The 15,824-nt window shown below is 40.7% G+C and overlaps 6 non-coding genes across 6 annotated transcripts; 1 reads left to right on the top strand and 5 right to left on the bottom strand.

Moving 5' to 3' along the window:
• Nucleotides 1–4,478: 4,478 nt before the first annotated feature.
• On the bottom strand, nucleotides 4,479–4,550 carry trnae-cuc (transfer RNA glutamic acid (anticodon CUC)). Its single transcript has one exon. It is a non-coding gene; the product is annotated as a tRNA-Glu (tRNA).
• Nucleotides 4,551–5,077: 527 nt separating this feature from the next.
• On the bottom strand, nucleotides 5,078–5,159 carry trnal-uag (transfer RNA leucine (anticodon UAG)). Its single transcript has one exon. It is a non-coding gene; the product is annotated as a tRNA-Leu (tRNA).
• A 1,153-nt stretch (nucleotides 5,160–6,312) lies between these two features.
• Nucleotides 6,313–6,400, bottom strand: trnay-gua (transfer RNA tyrosine (anticodon GUA)). Its single transcript is given in 2 exon segments — nucleotides 6,313–6,348; nucleotides 6,364–6,400. It is a non-coding gene; the product is annotated as a tRNA-Tyr (tRNA).
• Nucleotides 6,401–8,605: 2,205 nt separating this feature from the next.
• trnal-uag (transfer RNA leucine (anticodon UAG)) lies at nucleotides 8,606–8,687 on the top strand. The gene has a single exon. It is a non-coding gene; the product is annotated as a tRNA-Leu (tRNA).
• Nucleotides 8,688–9,003: 316 nt separating this feature from the next.
• On the bottom strand, nucleotides 9,004–9,075 carry trnac-gca (transfer RNA cysteine (anticodon GCA)). Its single transcript has one exon. It is a non-coding gene; the product is annotated as a tRNA-Cys (tRNA).
• Nucleotides 9,076–12,964: 3,889 nt separating this feature from the next.
• Nucleotides 12,965–13,036, bottom strand: trnap-cgg (transfer RNA proline (anticodon CGG)). The gene has a single exon. It is a non-coding gene; the product is annotated as a tRNA-Pro (tRNA).
• Nucleotides 13,037–15,824: the final 2,788 nt, after the last annotated feature.

Below are 15,824 nucleotides of genomic sequence, written 5' to 3'. Positions count from 1 at the left end.
TTGATTTAGGCTGTTTTATTTATTTTTTTGTCTTTTATTTTTATCAACTCTCTGGTCAGAATAATGCCTTACAAGGTCATGTCTGCTTGTTTGCATCAGTTACTGTACTGCCTCTCTTGTTAAAAGGCCTTTTGGGACGTGTCATGTGTTAAAGTAAGGTAAAGTAAAACCAGTGTGAGTGCTTCTTACATTGTTCAAATCTGTGCAGTTAGCTACTTGCATAGCATTAAAATCTCAGAGTGGTGTCCTGATTTATGTTTGTTATTGCTGTTTCCTGTTTTTTACAGCTCTACATATATTTAAAAAAAATAAAATAAAAAATCAGAACAAATGCTTTTTGTAAGTAATTGTTGTTTACATGAACATTGAATCAGAAAATAAATACAACTTTAAGTGTAAAATGTCTCCATTTCAGTCCCACAGTTCAAGTTGCCAAATCTGAAAATTCAAAAGAAACACTTTTGGTATATTATCCTGTGATTTATCTCTTGAAGCAATTTGTAAATGTTGGATCACATTTATGAATGGGAAGTGTTTTTCAAAACTTAGGCATGTATAGTCCACCAGTCATTTACTGATAAGCATTAAGATGCATTAAAGCAAAATACTAAATAAGGAAAATTTTGTCTTAATACGTCCATGTTAATGTGGGATACCTAAGAAAGGTAGAAACAGGTTCCAATAGTCCATATCTATAGCCCAGCTATTTCCTTCAGAGTGATGTACAGTTCTGAGGCTGTCTTCCAGTCTTGTGGCTGTTGTAGTCCGTGTTGTTCCACTGCCTGTTGGAGGTATTCCTCTATGTCTGGATCACCGCTTAAATCAATCACTTGCCTTGCCTCAGGAAACACATCCAGTTCCCTGTCTTCAACAGCAAATCCACAGTCCCTTGAACCAAATCTGCAAAATTAGATGGGACAGTGATATAAAGGAGAAGGTTTGAAATGGTCATTGTTAGATTTGTTTGCTTGTTGATATACAGATATTTCTAAACAATGGTAGAGACAGATAGCTTCTAAATTCAACAATGGATTATACCAACATGTACAATTGTCCAAATATATCCCAGTTTAGGCTATACCACAACACCTTGCATTTTTTGTAATGTATATATATATGATCATTACTACCTGTAAGGCAAGAGATACAGTTCATTCGGAATCCCTCCTGGACATGATGCATGTCTGCTTGGTCGAATCCGGTGCTTGTTCCATAGGTCCATACATTCATCCAGGTCTTGCTGCAGAACATTATTGAAGCAAAATCTCAGTAAGCACTGGTGTTCGTGGCTGCCATTGAAGATTCCAGAGTCTCTTAGGTCTCCAAACAAGTCCATCCAAAACTGAGACCTGGGGATGCATTATAATAGATAATAATATATTGTTATTTATAATGCGCTTTCACAAGTGCTCAAAGAGGCTTACATACAAATAACACCGTTTAAATGTGGATACATCTTAACAAAAGCATCACAGAGAAATCATAATGTATATCATATGATTATTACAACAGTAGTGATTCAATAACTTTGGGAAAAATATGGCTTCCTATGTTCAGTATTAGGCTATCACTTAGTGTTTAAGTGGCCTGAGTAAAACAAGAACACTAAAAATAATCACAATGACAAATACGGAGATTTGAATAACACTATAACACTGATCAGTGTAATAGAGACAAAGGTGATAATTATACAGCTTCCACTGTACTTTTCATCCATCAAACAACACAGATGTACCAACCTCCCTCTTCTGAAAAAAGACCACCATGACTCGATGCGCTGATTCGATGTTAATGAGCCGTAACTTTGGCTAGATGAGCCTGCATAGTGGTCCATATGCGCGTGACGGAGGGTACATTGTATTGCTGCCATGGTCCCATTTTCTGTTCCGAGGTCAGTTCTCAATCTCATTGGAACCACACCAATACTCTTGGCACAATTAATATAATTGTGAGCAATGACAGATGGATTATTGTTCGTTGGTCCACAAACAAGCCACATTATTTTTCTCGAAAAGCCATCGATACATCCTGAGAGTGCCAGGCCAAATGGTTTTAGTTTATCATATCCATCTACATGCCATATGTAGTTTGGACCCATGGAGTGATACGTGCGTCTTGTAAACCTCCTGCGTGTTCTCAAAGCCGTCCCTCGTGGATTCAGCTGTTTCAGTAGCCTCACTACGACATCACGTTTAACGCGAAGCCTGTGCTTTTGTTGGAGAACTTGACACATAGTCCGATAACCGAAGAGTATCCCTGGTCCTTCCAGCTCTGTCAGAATGGCACGCCTCACCTCAGGGAGTGGGGAATAGTTGTGTCTTCTGTACAGCCCTGCTTCTTTTAAACGCGTCTTCAGCGTACGCAGACTCATGTTTACGTTGTGAAATGTCGACAGCATATCCAGTATCACGTCATATTCATGTCCGGCATCAAAGTATTGCTTAATAGCAGCGTGTACCTCGTCATTTGTGGCGCTCATGATTTGGAAAAATGGAAACAAACCCCGTCTTTCCGGTTCAAAGGACGGACCAGTTCTTTTGTCCAATCAGCGACGATTCCTGTCGCCCGAGGGTACCTACCTTTTCCGTTTTGGTTAATGTCGTTGTGTTTTCTCTTTTGTGTTGTGTTTTCTCTTTTTGTGTTGTGTTTTCTCTTTTTGTGTTGTGTTTTCTCTTTTTGTGTTGTGTTTTCTCTTTTTGTGTTGTGTTTTCTCTTTTGCCGTTGTGTTTTGCACCTCAGGGCCACCGTACTGATGACATATAAAAGTATATAATACAAACATAATGAACATAATACAATACAATTTTGCCAGGGGAAGCTTAAAGGCCGTTACAAAGATAATGAAGACCATATGTTAACAGTTTTAATTACCTTCAGAATCAGAATCAGAAATACTTTATTGATCCCCGAAGGGAAACTCTGTGTTGCAGTTGCACAAATATTATAAATATCAGAGTAGAAATACAAATAAAGAAATATAAGGAGTGTGGACACTGGACATGTACGGTATTTACATAGTTAAACGAATGTTACTATACATTATTTGCATAATTAACATAATTTAGGAATTGCAATGGTAAAAAGTAAAATAATAATAATAATAATAATAATTGTAGCAGTTGAGTATTGCACACATGTCAGGCCAGTGTTATTGCACAAAACAGATAATACAGATAATATTGTCCAGTTTCAACCTCTCTGAGTGTCTTAGAGCGAGGAGTTATAAAGGTTGATGGTCACAGGCAGGAACAACTTCCTGTGGCGCTCTGTGGTGCATTTTGGGAGAATGAGTCTGTCACTGAAAGTGCTCCTGTGATTGAGCAGCAAGCCATGGAGTGGGTGCGAGACATTGTCCAAGATGGCATGTAGTTTGGACAGCATCCTCCTATCTGATACCACCGTCAGAGAGTCCAGATCCACGCCCACGACGTCACTGGCCTTGCGAATCAGTTTGTTGAGTCTGTTGGCGTCCGCTACCCTCAGCCTGCTGCCCCAGCATGCAACAGCAAAGAGGATAGCACTGGCCACCACAGACTCATAAAACATCTTCAGCATTGTCCTGCAGATGTTGAAGGACCTCAGCCTCCTCAGAAAGTAGAGACGGCTTTGGTCCTTCCTGTAGAGGGCTTGAGTGTTCTTGGCCCAGTCCAGTTTATTGTCTAAGTGCACTCCCAGGTATTTGTAGTCCTCCACAATGTCCACACTGACCCCCTGCATGGAAACAGGGCTCACTGCTGCCTTGGCTCTCCTTAGATCCACCACCAGCTCCTTGGTCTTTGTCACGTTGAGCTGTAGATGGTTCTGCTCACTCCATGTGACAAAGTCCCCCCTACCACAGCTCTGTACTCAGCCTCGTCCCCCTCGCTGATACATCCAACCACAGCAGAGTCATCAGAAAACTTCTGAAGATGGCAGGACTCTGTGTGGTAGTTGAAGTCTGTGGTGTAGATGGTGAAGAGGAATGGCGCCTGGCTTGAGCTTCAGAAGGCAGGACATGACAGATTACACATCTGTCACATAGTCAGTTTGTATTCTTAAATACCAAGTCTCTTGCTGTTCCTTGACTAGTTGCCCCCCCCTGCTCTGCATCGCTCCAGGTAAGTAGAAAGCAATCTGTTATGCACCTTTGCATTGCACTAAAATGTCCACATTAGGACCTGAATCCAACAATAACTTTACTTGACACTCACATACATTGGTTATCAGGTAAAAAATGTTGGTCAGGGGTTTAGTTACTGCTTGAAAAAGGAAAATAATTGTTAGATGAATTATGATATAATTACAGATAAAGTGCTTATGACCCATCAAAGACGACAAAAGGATACATCAGTTGTCGGGGGTCTGATTTAAAGGAAATGATACTCTTTAAAAGTGTTGGGGTTCTAGCGTTAAACTAATGAGGAAGAATTTGACATATCTAAGTTAACCCAAAAGTTTCTCTTTCAAATGTTACATTTGTATCTTTCAAGTCCTGACCATTCCCTGACCGGGAATTGAACCCAGGCCGCGGCGGTGAGAGCGCCGAATCATAGCCACTAGACCATCAGGGAGTCACGTATGTCAAGTTTGTCTTTGTAGATGTGAGTTTCCTTTTCACTTACTGGAATGACTCATATTGTTTTAGGAGAGGAATGGCACCGTAGTTTTAGATGTTAAAATGTGCGCACAAGAAAGCTGAGGGATTACTGTGGGGAAATGGAGAATGACTAGGTTAACTGAAGATTTTAAACATTGTGAAAATTAACAGAACATATGAACACGTTAAACATATACGGGCATATAACATATACCTGCAGTCTCAGTCTTTGGATGGAATTGGTAGCGTATGCGCCCCGTCATAGTTACCGACAATTTTGTTGATGAATGAGTATTTCACATTGAACACTTAAGATTGGGTGTTCATTTAAAAACAGGGAATTGCCCGTAAAGATAAAAACAACAGATTCAGCAAGGAGTCTAATACGTTGCCACTAATGACTTTAGTCACTTCACCAAGCTATGTCATAAGAGTATAATGTAATTGATACAAATTCAAGTCAACATATGGTTTGTCTTCCACCTATGTAACATCAGCAAATGGCAGTGGTGGGATTTGAACCCACGCCTCCAGAGAGACTGGAGCCTAAATCCAGCGCCTTAGACCACTCGGCCACACTACCTGCAAGTATCAGTTCTCCACATCGTGAGAAACACAGGGACCGTAACTAACGGTATATTTGTCAATGTCATTGGAATAAAACTTTCGCAAGGAAAAAGCCAATACTTTATTGGAAAATGTTGTCACTCTTTGTCATTTTTCTCTGGCATTGTTGAGTTTAGAATATTGTAACCAGCATTAAGTGAGTAGGTTTAGGTCTGTGTGAATATGGGCCGAGCATTTACCTGGGCTGAACTTGTGAACATCTTCTTTTGCAAATTCACTGTAAAGAGCCATTACTCCTCCAACTGCCAACTATTGTTCCAGAGACAATAGGATATACAGTTTTAGATTGCAAGGTAACTGTCCAAGACCAAAGACTTAATTGAAATACCTCAAGTGTTCAAAACAGTTTGTCAAAATGGGAAAGGTCATGTTTTTGATTACAAATTCCAGCACAGTGGTTCATTTACCATTCAAAAACAAAAGTACAATCATGAAACACACACTACTTAGACAGAATGAACCTGGTCAGGTGGCAATGAAATGATTCCAGAGACGTGGACCCTCTGGCACAGCCATACTTGGTCAGGACAACACCCCCCATCTTGATAGTGCCCTTCTTGATGTGCTCCATGCGCACCTGGTCCAGCAGTGGCACCACCATGAGGTCCCTTCCGTTTGCCCCTCCCAGTTGCTCGTAACAGAGAGAGGTCTCCTGCATCCCACTCAAACATGCAGGCAGAGAGACGGCTCATGAAGGTGAGACCAGTCGTGAGATTTTTTTTGCAGCCCGCGCTCACGTTCAAATTGATAAATGCCGTACTCTGCGTAGGAATCGGCGTACCCCCGTCCTACGCCTGTTTTAGGTCGTATGCACATTTCATAAATAAGGGCCCTTGTGAGCACAATAAAGATTTCTTAAAGAAAGGTTTGTACTTTATAGTTCTAGTTTTTTTCCAGTTCTTCTGGTCACACTTGGCACTATTTCACATGGTTTGTCTGTAGTTCTCTATTCTGTCAGGGCTTAAGGCTGTCTCCCACACCTATTTCTTTTTTGTTTCTTGTTATGTCTCGGGAAGAAGTATTGTGCTTTTAGGTCAACCATCCATCTGTACATCAGAATCAAAAACACTTTATTGATCCTTGAAGGTAGCCTCTGGAAAAAAAGGTGCTCCTTCGAGCCGGATTTGAACCAGCGACCTAAGGATTTCAGTTCTATACCTCTACAGTCCTCCGCTCTACCAACTGAGCTATCGAAGGGAGCTACCATAGCCATACACACTTCTCATTCTGTGAATGTGAATGTGATAACATGGGGCCCCCCTGGATCTGACAATCTTTAGGGGATGTAGCTCAGTGGTAGCGTGCATGCTTCACAGGTTTTTATGGTTGATCGTATGAAATTCTTTCATATTGGAACTAGTTTTGCTTGAACACTGTGACAACACGTATCCTGTACTGGATATGGAGGCACTGACTGTTTGTCTAATCTTCTGGATTTTGTCTATGAAGAAGGAGGCAAAGTCATTGCAGGCCTTGTTAGATAACAGTTCAGATGCTACTGGTACTGGAGGGTTTGTTAACCTATCGACAGTAGCAAACAAAGCACATGAATTATTATTGTTTCCAGAGATAATATCAGAGAAGACCTCCTTGTCTTCGTTAGTTCCAAATTATAAATGCAAAGTCTCTCTTAAGCAGAAAATGCGTTTGGATTGGTAGGAAATGGAGATGGGCGTTGCCAAGAGGAGGCGCCTTTTTGATTGACAAGAAATGGATATGAAGTCTCTCAGGATTGGCAAAAAATGGAAGGGAGCTTTGAGTTTGATTGGTGAGAAAAGAAGATGAGAAAGTGGACAAATATGTTCTGGGTCATGACAAAGCATCTAGGGTTGATCTTAGCCTTTGTGTGGATACATAGGTCTCCACATACATTGTTTTTATTAAGATTGTTGACTAAATTGTTAGTATTTCCGAAACTTTCCCAACCATTGGAATTGTTTTCATAGCCTCGTTGGCGCAGTAGGCAGCGCGTCAGTCTCATAATCTGAAGGTCATGAGTTCAACCCTCACATGGGGCAGGTGTTTTAAAATAAAAGAACACATCTGATGCTGAAAATACAGTGACAGGTGATTGAACACTGGCACATAGCACATACATGGAAGTTGTGATTCTACGGTTATTTCTGAGATCAACAATCTCAGGAAGGCTTTTTACAATCAATTGGGAAAAATAGGAATGCATACTCTTAATAAGTAGACTTCCAGAGTATTTGCATAACAAAGGCACAAACATGGGCGTTGTGATAGGATGGTGTCGTTCATCATTGTTTCTGAGATCAACAATAACTTCAGAAGTTTCGAATTCAATGGCTACCTATGGTTTCTTTCTAGGAGCGGTTCAAAATTACGTTGCACTATTTTGTCTAATTGCTTAGGTCATAATATTTCCAGAGACTTAATCTTTTTTCAGGTTGTTAATAGATATGGTCAAATGAAGCTTCATTAATCTTTCTGAACAATGTTCTTCATTTTCTGAACACATTCACTCAGTAGTGTTTTATTATTGGTTGTTCATCTGTGATTGTCCTAGAGGTCTCTCAGTCCAGCACCTCTCACCCTCATCTTTGTTAGTTTTACTCTGTCCAGCATAAATCACTGACACCATACCTCACACTCATCCATGCATACACATTCACCTCTGACTAAACTGACTACCACCATCATTGAATTCAACCTTTGCACACGGTCTTTTGTCCTGGTTGTCTTAGCCTTTGTGTGAGTACATAGGTTTCCAAAAACATTGTTTTTATTGAGATTAAAGACCAAATTGTTACTATTTCTGAAATTTTCCCAACCATTGCACCTGCTTTCATATCCTCGTTGGCGTAGTAGGCAGCGAGTCAGTCTCATAATCTGAAGGTCGTGAGTTCAACCCTCACACGGGGCAGGTGTTTTAAAGACAAAAAAACACAACTGATGCTGAAAATACACTGACAGGTGGTTGAACAATAGCACAAGCATGTGAATAGAAATTGTGGGTCTATGGTTATTTCAGAGATTTGCAGTGAGCATTGTGTTGTCCAGCAGAAAGACAACAGGTGTTTTTCTTTTCGTCTATGATTTATATCATAACAGCACAACAAGCACTTTAAATGTACATGTTTTACACTTTCTATTTTACTGTATTTATGTACTTGTACTGTAGTGTAGTATATTTATTGTATTATGCTCCAGTGTTTATGGGTGTTATGGCAGGTATGAGCACAGTTTCTATTTTTATGGATGAAGTAAATTTGAGATGCTGTTAAGTTTACTCTTCAGCAGGTGGAGACATTAAGTACTGGCCTTTTTCAATCAAGTATTGACTTTTTCCTTGCAAAAGTTTGTTTCCAATGACATTAACAATCATACCATTAGTTACGGTCCGTGTGTGTGTCACGATTTGGTGTAATAGTGTGCGCAGGTAGTGTGGCTGAGTGGTCTAAGGTGCTGGATTTAGGCTCCAGTCTCTCTGGAGGTGTGGGTTCAAATCCCACTACTACCTTTTGCAAATGTTACTTAGTAGAGAGAGAGAGAGAGAGAGAGAGAGAGAAAATGGAATGAAAAGAGGACCGCTGGTAATTATGGCAGCAGTAAAGGTAATAGAACTATTACTAATAATAGTAGCAGTAATAGTGCAGGGCGTCCAGCAGGACCATGGCAGCAGCTGCATCCTCTACTCAGGTGCCTCCACAATCCAAGGAAGTCTGAGAGGAGAAAGAACAAGGGCTTCTGAAAAGAAGCAACATTAGTTACATGCATGCTTTTTTCAAGTATCAACAACAACAATCATAAAAATGATGGCCTGCACACATCCTTGCAGGGGGCACCCAGAATTGAACTGGGGACCTCTTGATCTGCAGTCAAATGCTCTACCACTGAGCTATACCCCCACACATTCTATGTGGAATATGATTATGGTGCAGTAAAACAATGTCTGGGCCTCCACCATGTGTTACCTTCACAGTCTGAGAAAGTATCCAAATCTCATCTACTGTATGAAAGGGAGTTACAGTTTTTTACAATTGCTATGCCAGATTTTTCAATACTTTTAACAAATTTCCAAAATTATTAACACAGTTAGCACTACATCCGCATGTGTAAGCTATACTATTACAGTTTTTTACAATTCCTACGACACATTTTTCAATACATTTAACAAGTTTCCTAAACTCTTAACACACCAACACACACAAAACACACAACTGGCAAAACAGTTAATTTCATGCTCAAAATCACACATTGTAAACTAAACTCTAAAACTCATTTTCAAAATATAAGAATACACTAACACTAGACACCATGTCTAACAAAACACTGCAAACATGTTTCAAAATCAAATAATTATTCCAAACACTAACACATGTTCTCCTCCAACAGGAACATTTAGTCAATCAAAACACAATGACAAAAAAAAAACACTATCATCAGCTGACATTACAAAAACTTCATTATTTTAGATGTGTCAGGTATGCCCTTATACAATAGACAGTATATTGTATTGATCATAGATTGTGTTTTGCACATGCATTTTCAATTCAATTTTATTTATAGTATCAATTCATAACAAGAGTTATCTCGAGACACTTTACAGATAGAGTAGGTCTAGACCACACTCCAGAATTTACAAGGACCCAACAGTTCTAGTAGTTTCCTCCAGAGCAAGCAACAGTGCGACAGTGGCGAGGAAAAACTTCCTTTTAGGCAGAAACCTGGGACAGACCCAGGCTCTTGGTAGGCGGTGTCTGACGGGCCGGTTGGGGTTAGAAGGAAGAGTGGAAATAACAAAAAGTAGAAAAAATAGTAGTTTGTAGCAGTTCTTTGTAGTAGTTCATGGCATAGCAGGGCACTGTGGGCATTACAAGGCACAGCAGGAGAATCTTTTGAAAAATCTCATAAAGTCGTTACTACTAAGAGCTCTGGGAATACTTGGCTCAGTAGAGCTGTGACCATCCGTCTTTTTTTCCAGAGTTTCCCTTCAGGGATCAATGAAGAATTTCTGATTCTGATGTAGAGACGGACGGACGACCCAAAAGCATAATACTTCTTGCCGAGACATAACAAGAAACAAAAAAAAGAGGTCAGGTAGATATGAGCGCAGAAATCCTTTTACGACAGGCTTTACGTGATATTCATGAAACGTTCGTATCAAGCCAATCAGAGCGTAAGAATGATCGTACATTGATAAATGCAGCGGCTGGAAAGCGACTTGATTTTGCCACTAAGAAGTGATAGTAGTATTGTGATGAATTTGCCTCGCGTGTGACACTCTTTTCCATCATATTCAATAACTAAACCAGATTATTCAATCCATTCCTCTACGTAAATGCAAAGTAGTCTCATCCAGGACCTAAAGCACCCTTTCATCAGTTCCAGCAGCAGTTTTTAGCAAGAACAAAGAAATAAAAAATAGATAAAAAGACAGTATAAAGACAACAAAATCAACAAAATACCAATAAAAATTATAGCAACTATAAGAACATTTGTCAAATAAACAAAGAAAAGACCATAAATTATTATTAAAGTGTCAGTGTTTAGTCCAGTGTTAAAAATGATTATAAAGTGACCAGGTGTGAATTTAAGGGCGAGGGGTGTCCGAATGTGGACACAGTGACGCTAGTCTTGTCTCCATTTAGCGACCGTGTGTGACACAAGCTGAGCTTTACAGCACAGACAAGCTTCCCTAGTCAATCACTGGAATAATGTGACTCAACTCAGAAGTGGCATATCTGTGAGCCAATAACATGCCTGGTTTATAGTGGCCCATTTTAATAAGTATTTGCACAGAAACCCAGTTCAAGTTTATTCACAACGTCAGTCAGAATCAGTGGTTGACTTTACATTCCTTTTGAAAAAGGACTCGTGAATCTTCCCAAGGGATTTTATAAACGGTAAAGGTGCACCTAAGTTCCTGAAATATAAAAAGCAAACAATTCGTGACTCTTGTTTAACATTTGACGTTGATGCACTGGGGCAGACCAGTGTTGGGCTTTAAGGTGTGTTTTTCCCTGAGTTTCATACACAACCTGAAGTCTTACACTTACAGACAATAAAAGACAGATACAGGCAAAAGAAAAGCATAAACAGTCATGAAAAAATGCCAGCGAAAAATGACAAAGTGTGATAAAAAATTTTAATAAAATATTGGCAGTTTTTAATAAAGTTTTTTTTAATTGGCTTTTTCCTTGTAAAGGTTTTTTTTCCCCAATAACATTAACAAGCATACCATTAGTTACGATGCCGATGTTTGTCAAGATGTGGAGAACCGATACATGCAGGTAGTGTGGCGCAGGATTAAGGCTCTAGTCTCTCTGGAGACGTGGGTTCAAATCCCACCACTGTCAGTTGCATATGTTACATAGCAAGGAAGCCAACCAATGTGATGTCTTACAACTGTGTTATTTGGGCTGAACTTGGTGAAGTAACTAGAATCATCCATCAATACCGTTGCTGAGATTGTTCCGTGATAACCTGAGGCTCAACGGTTGGTGAAACAACAAACAATTGTGATTATAGCTTTGGCCATAATTGTGCGGCCCAAAGACATCTAATGTTTTACAGAGGTGGGTAGAGTAGCCAAAAATTTTACTCAAGTAAAAGTACTGTTACTTCAGAATAATATGACTCAAGTAAAAGTAAAAGTAGTCATCCAAATAATTACTTGAGTAAAAGTAAAAAAGTACTTGACGAAAAAACTACTCAAGTAGTGAGTAACTGTTGAGTAACGTCTGATTTATTTCTTAACACAAGCATCAATCAGACCGACAAAGATAAAAAATAATTATCTTTAGGCAAATTATAGTTCATCCAATCAATAAAATAAATTATTAATTACAAAATAGCTTACTTGAGAGACTTGTCACATCAAATTTGGATGGATACTGCATGTGTAAAACATACTGTATGTAACCTAAAAGACAAACATCCACCTCTCCACAGCAAAAACTAAAACCACCGCTACGTCTCCTCAGGTTAGATGTTGAGTTGTTGAACGCTGACATGTCCGTTTGTTTTGGTAGACCCTGAACACACCGCAAAACGTAGCTGCTGTTTCTTTGCTTTGCTACGAGTGTAAAGCTGATCTGTCCCATATTAACGGTCTATGGTCCCGCTGCTGAAACGAGTATGGTCAAGTGACTGCACAACGACGTGTGATTGGTTAAGCACAGTCACGTTCAGCGGAAGACTCTCTGTCAAAATAAAACAAAATGAGACGTACGCGGGGGTGAAAACAATGACGCGTAGTAACGAGTAACGAGCTCATTGGAACCTAATGTAGCGGAGTAAGAGTACAGTTTATTTTTCACTAATCTACTCAAGTAAAAGTAAAAGTATAGTGATTTAAAACTACTCCTAGAAGTACAATTTTTTCAAAAACTTACTCAAGTAAATGTAACGGAGTAAATGTAACTCGTTACTACCCACCTCTGATGTTTTATCAAACCAGGTTGGGCAAGTAACCTTTCTGCTGACTTCTTGTTAAATTCAGCAGGTAACATCACTCAATAAAATCAACTGCTATGGCTGGGAATCAAATCCAGGTCAACTGCTTGGAAGGCAGCTATGCTCACCACTATACCACCATTGCTGGTAAACGCAATGTTCACTACATCTGGGCATTGAGACATGTTTCCCAGTTTTTTTCTAGTGCCTGCAGTTGAATTAGGATATGAAAATTGCCAACATGCTGTACTACAATTGTGCTGGCTCCGAATCTGGGTTAATTAAACAATGAGCTGTATTTTAAACTATATATGTGGGTTGGAACAGCGCCTGCCTTCAGGGCTCGTCCGGGAGTTGAACCCGGGACCTCTCGCGCCCGAAGCGAGAATCATACCCCTAGACCAACGAGCCACTTAAAAACATTATTAGCTATTAGCAATTTCCCATCAAGTAAATATGATCAGTCAGTGACGCAAAAGACAATGGTCAAGAAGTTTGTTTGGCATGTAGTGTTTTATGACTCCACTGCCAGACTGAGCTTTCTGATTATATTGGACGAAAGACTACTTTTGAAACAAAACATTTTACCAACATTCAAACTTGAATTTTTCGGTCAAAAGTGACAGCAGATAAGCCTAGTTTATTTATCTATTGGACAGACTACTTTTGCCAAAATTGGAAATTGAACATTGGTAAAAAGGAAATGCAGCTTGGATTGGTCACTGACTTGAAAGGCTATGGTCAGGTAGATTGTCATGGGGTCTTTTCACGGCTCCACTGCCCGATTCAGCTTAACGATCTCATTTGACAACAGGAAGAATTTGATACAAAATATTTTTACCAGCTCTCCACATGACACACACAGGGATCGTGACTAACATTACGTTTGTTGATTTCACAAGACATAAGGCCACTTGGGTTATCTTCGGGCTGCTCTAGGATAAACAGAAGGATAAACCCAAGAGTTGACTCTCTCCAGGTTATTTAAGCAGCAAACGTCCCTGGGTGGACTTGAACCACCATCCTTTCGGTTAACAGACGACTGCGCTGACCTATTGCGCCACAGAGACTGCTCTTGTCTGATGTTTATGAGTGGGAGCTTGCTATTTAAGCCACAAGCATTTGCTGTATGGCTTTTTGAGGTTGAGCTGCACATGTCTGCTTATCAAGCTATTTTCCTGTTACTCAGAAATTGGGGAAGCTGACTCATGCGGAAATTCAGAAGCTGGACGTGCATTGTATTGTTCTTACATGTCAACTGGATTCTGACTTTGAATTCATATATTTGGCATCCAAGAATAGTTCGGAACTGATGATATATCAGTCATTTTGCTGGTGGTTTCTTGGTCACAGCAACAAGCTGATCATTGACATACAGTTGCACGCCACGTATCACAAAACTGTTGGGTGGGGCCTTATGTATTTGCTTGAATTACATCAAGTGACCTGCATACCAATGTCTGCAAAGATTAATTCAGCGGAAGCGTGCTGGGCCCATAACTCAGAGGTCAATGGATTGAAACTATCCTCTGCTCTTTGCTATGCTTTGCATAAAGTCTATTTCTAGTCTGTTAACGTTTAACAAAGCATCTGTTGCTGCTGACGTCCACTGTTCCCTCCAACATGGAGCTCTTCCAGATCGTTGAGAAGCTCTAGCAGCTGGATGTGCTGTAATACAAAAATGAGCTGGTGACCAGGTCAAGATGCCTCCTGGGGGCCTCCCTAGGGAGGTGGTCCAGGCACGTCCAGCTGGGAGGAGGTCTCGGGGAGGACCCAGGACTAGGTGGAGGGATTATATCTCTAACCTGGCCTGGGAACGCCTCAGGATCCCCCAGTTGCTCGGAAAAGGGAAGTTTGGGGTCCCCTGTTGGAGCTACTTGACAAAGATGGATGGATGGTTGGAACCCTGTTCACTAGCTCATTGTATTCTTGCATGACAGGCAAACCTGTAGGAGGTTCTGTAGCTTAGTGGTTAAAGCGGCTGTCTTGTAAACAGGAGATCCAGCAACATCGCCACGTCAGAAAGGTTTCTGGTGTGCAAAGACCAAGAAAATGCCACGCAACAGAAATGCCATGCTCACACCACACAGGCAGTGTGCAGGAGGCCTTACCCCTGACTTCCACCAACTGCGGATACACTCTGCTTCGGATTTGCTCCGTGATCCGCAGTCCGTCAACACCCACCAGGTCCGGATTTGTTGCAGGCCATGACGGACCACTGAAGTCACATGGACCCACGGGATCTCGTGAATTCATGTATGATCACGCGATATAACAGGATGTAGTTTCTATAAACAGAACCGCAAAACCTTATTAATGAACTACCTAAAATTTGCATTGCTCTGAATTTCATGTGTTTTCATGTATCTTCTTAAGCCTGTGTTGATGTAGTGTTTCTGTGTAAATGTAACATGCCTTTTTCATTTGCTGCCAGGGCTTAATGAGTGGCATGGGGATTGGGTAGACATGATGATGACAAACTGAGGTAATCACTGCAACAACAAGGTGGTGCTGGGATTTAAACCCTGGATCTCCTGTTTACTAGACAGGCACTTTAACCAGCTAAGCCACAGCACCCCCTTGAGTACTACTCACAAACAAACAACAAACTTACTCTGATTCAGAAGCCATAGAAGAGCGGTGCAAATATTTCATCAGAGTGATGTCTTGTGGTAAGAAATCGGTCCTGATTCTGTTAGTTTTGGCGTAAAGTGCTCTGTAGTGCCTACCAGAGGGGAGAAGCTGGAACAGGTTGTGTCCGGAGTGAGATGGGTGAGAGGCCATCCGTCATCACCTGCACACTTGATGAGTGTCATCGGTGGAAGTCTAAACCAGTGATTCCCAAAATGGCTGACCTAACAGCGTGCAGCCCACCTGCACCTATTAAAGCCAGCATTCCACTCCACTGGTATAGACTGTTTTCAGCCACATATAATGTTATAAGACAACATCACATGTCACTTTTATGCTCTGGAAAATAAGGCAGCTGGTAACTTTGTTTGTCTGTTAAGAATCACAAATCATATGTATAAACTTCATTAAGTGAGAACCAGGCACTGCTGGTCCAGCAGCTCCAGTAGGGGACCCCTACGAACTCCGGCAAATGAAAACAGCTGGACGTGTCCTTGAGCGACGCCTCAGGACTCACTGTTCATAGGCAGGCCTACCGAGAACCACAGAAGTCCTATGCAAGGACCTT

Source organism: Etheostoma spectabile, unplaced genomic scaffold, assembly GCF_008692095.1.
Source record: "Etheostoma spectabile isolate EspeVRDwgs_2016 unplaced genomic scaffold, UIUC_Espe_1.0 scaffold00018611, whole genome shotgun sequence".
NCBI classification, from domain to species: Eukaryota; Metazoa; Chordata; class Actinopteri; order Perciformes; family Percidae; genus Etheostoma; species Etheostoma spectabile.
The sequence above is the reverse complement of the archived record's forward strand: the minus strand, read 5'-3'. Positions and strand labels throughout refer to the sequence as shown.